Source organism: Cryptotermes secundus, unplaced genomic scaffold, assembly GCF_002891405.2.
Source record: "Cryptotermes secundus unplaced genomic scaffold, Csec_1.0 scaffold71, whole genome shotgun sequence".
Classification (NCBI taxonomy): Eukaryota; Metazoa; Arthropoda; class Insecta; order Blattodea; family Kalotermitidae; genus Cryptotermes; species Cryptotermes secundus.
In genome coordinates, this window is record NW_019720703.1 from 577,949 (window position 1) to 581,520 (window position 3,572).

Here is a 3,572-nt window from a genome sequence, read left to right on the forward strand (position 1 = left end):
AGCTTGCGAGGCATGAATCAGTTGTTTTTGTTCAGCGGAAACACTTTCAGAGTGATCCCTCATCTGCCAACAGCATTAGGCGTTTGTATCAGCAGTTTCAGACAACGGGGTGCCTTTGAAAGGGAAAAGTGCAGGACGTCCGCGTGTGTAAGAAGAAATTGTAGAAGGAGCGAGACAGTTTTTCCTTCTCAGTCCGAAGAAATCTTTGCGCCATGCGAGTCGTGAATTCGATATGTCAACTGTGACCGTGTGAAGGGTGTTGCGAAAGAGACTTAAAATGGAACCCTATCGTCTTCACTTTGTGCAGTTTCATCAGTCATTTTTGTACATGGTGTATAAATATTCCCTTCAGCATGAAAGAATTATTATGCATAATGCATAATTATCTTCTTGCTTTCACAAATTTATTGAGGTAAGATTAATGAAAATACAGAGAAAGTTGCTTTCTGTACGAAACGCGAAACTTAGAATGTTTAAAATGCGCTGGGAATTTTTATTTTTTGTCTACTATGACGCTGAGTGTCTCTTTTGAAATACGGCGTCCTAAAATAGCATTCGTTCATCTAAATCTTTGACAGAGTTTCAGACTGAATTCTTTAGGAGCTACGAGTAGACCAAGGGGCTTAACAATCAAATCTTGCGTGTCAGTATATTGTTGATATACAGAGATGTTTGCATCTCTCAGGAGAAGAAACACAGGCCGGCTTGATATTGTCGGAACGGTAGGGCGTGAAGGTACAGAATTGAAGCAGAAGATAAGCAACCTATTGAAGTCTCTGAATAATACAACACAAAAAACGTGGGAAGAGACCAGTGTTCATCTGATGTTGATAGAAACACAAATAGAGCACATGTCGTACTTTACGTTGTGTACGTCTTCTTTGCCAGATCACAATACGGTACAACCCTCTTGATGATCGCCACATTTCAAGGTTTTGCCTGTTATAAACCTCTACGATTGTAACTGTACGTACAGACCGCTTTAACGCTGTAATCTTTACCTTTTACACACCGCGTATTTATGGGTATTGTGCTATTCTCAGAAAAAAAGACGATTATTTCCTCAGGGCAGTGTTAATAAATTGGTCTTTTTATCCTGAAATGGAAATTGACTTTTAAGCATTACGTATATGAACTTCATTCTTCAGAGGGTTAAAATGTGCCCGGCGTACGTATGTACAGCATTTCCCAGTAGTAAGCCAATTAGTGGCTCTAATAACTGTTCATATTTGTAGTGGAGTCACCAGACAAGACACACAGGTCACTACAAAGTTTTACGTGTATACCATAAACTACTTCCAAATGCTGCCCTCTGTTCTGCCCCTAATTTGTAATGGGCGATGTCAAATATAACTTGTGAGCTGCACAAACTCAAACTTCTCTGTGCCTTTTGAGTGAAGCCTTCATGTAATGATGTTTCATTCATGCAGACTAATGCTTACCTCCTCGCAGTTCATTTTCAAGACAGTTTACTTTGTAACTGGTGACATGGTCCCTATCTCCAACTATCAACCACCACTGCCATGTACGGAAGCACAGTAACACTATTTTACTCTCTGAATGGAAGTGCTGCAGTCAGTTTAAAACTTCAAATAACTTAAACTATAATGTGCCCGTGCAAATAGTGCAGTGATAATGTTCGAAGGAAAAATTTCAGATATTCACTTCATATAGAGGTTAAGCTCCTGTATTTTATCCTTTTCAGAATTCAATGAATTGTTAAGAGTTAACACGTTGCGTGAACTTAAATTAGTCAATAAACCACGAATGAGCAAGCAGTCTTTTGTTTTAGTGTCTTTTGTTTATTTTGTGATCAATTATAATATTTTGATATCCTTATGTGAAGTGCAGTTAGTATTTAACATGGAATGAGACTCGATATACTGAAATTTTAATGGTTCCCTTTTTCTTTTCAAATCAGACACAGAAAGTGCCAATATTGATCCGTCCAGCAGAGTCCTGTCGAGAGCCATGGTAGGTCTGTGCACGTAATACGACAACACTACACCCATACGGCTGTTTTAATGCGCTTCTCCATGAATAGCATAAGAAATATTTGAGTAGATTCTGTGCCTCGTGTTAATTTGTAATTTATTCGGCGGCAATGATGATGATTGTGAACATCTGCTGATAGAAGCCGCTTCCAAACAACGGCAGTGAAGACGTTACTGTCGACACTAGTGTTTATGTAACAGCATGCAGTAAACTGTAGTCACGCACTGTATCAAAGAGTTCAATAAATCTATTTATATCCATGCAAAACTCATCTACAGTCACAATCACGTGACAATATACATCAGAGTCGTTTGTATTTATCAGAAGTGCGTTTCTTCTTTCCCGCATTAATAAGAATTTTAAACACTGTCACTTCCTAAGCAGTCAGTCTGCACATCGTCGTATTTGTTAGGACAATACACAAGGTACATGGAGATGACGTTACGTCGCTCACCACAGAAACCTAGTATACGTATGTGTTCATTTTCGCCTTCTGCTTCCCTGAGCGTTTCTTTCTCCCTTTCACGGTCTTCCGACTTTTTCCTTTCAAAAAACTTTATCTGTGGTACTTCGGCCAGTATTTGGCCTCAGTTGCTAGTCTGGCGTCGGCTGTCCGAAGGAAGGATTTCCTCAAGGGTTTCGGGGAAGCCCCTATCCTCGAGTAAAGTTGTTCCAGTGTTTTATAGCCACAAGGAAACGGGATCTGTGTTGGTCCACGGGTCCATACTAAGTACTTTCGATCACACCACAAAGTCTGATGTGTTCCCACATCTGTCACCGAGAGGGACGCTGCGTCTAGAGATAGCAGGCCCTCCCTTTGTGTTAATGATCACAATATTTTAAGATAACCTGTTAATTGAGTTTGATAAACGCGAAGATTATATGACGACTCAGTATGCGTTACACGGGTCGTTTAGCATCAAATAGGACAGGGCTATGTGAGGATGGTGAACTGGAAAGGATCAGGAAGGTCTCGATGATGGTGTGTCTCGTAAAGAACTGGCACCGAGTCGTCAGGCTGTTCGGTATCCCGGCTAAGATTCGAACCCGTTAATTAGAGTGAACGAAACAGCGACAGCGTGACTGGCACCCGTTCTTGAAATGTCCATTTTGAATCCCGGCTGAGGTGTATCATAACAAGACAACGTGTATCAAAACTTGTCCCTCCCGCATCTTTCTCGGTTTAACATTTATAATAATTATTTAATTATCCATCCAGGCTGCGCCATAGCTCAAGCGGTTAGTCGATGGCTTCCCACCACGGAGGCCCGGGTTCGATCCCGGGTCTGGTCAAGTGGGATTTATGGTGGACAAAGTGGCGCTGGGGCCGGTTTTCTCCGAGTACTTCGGTTTCCAATTACAATCTTCATTCCACCAAATTCTCCACCATCATAATCACCCGGGGCATGCTACAATAGGCCAATCAGTGGCCGCCGTGCCGAGTGGACCCAGTTGGACTCCACCCCCCACTAAGCGAAATAATTATCCATCCACATATATACAAGGGGCACGCGGTAGCGTAGTTGGTTGAGGCACTGTACTACAACCCGGAAGGTCGAGGGTTCGGGTCCCGGTGA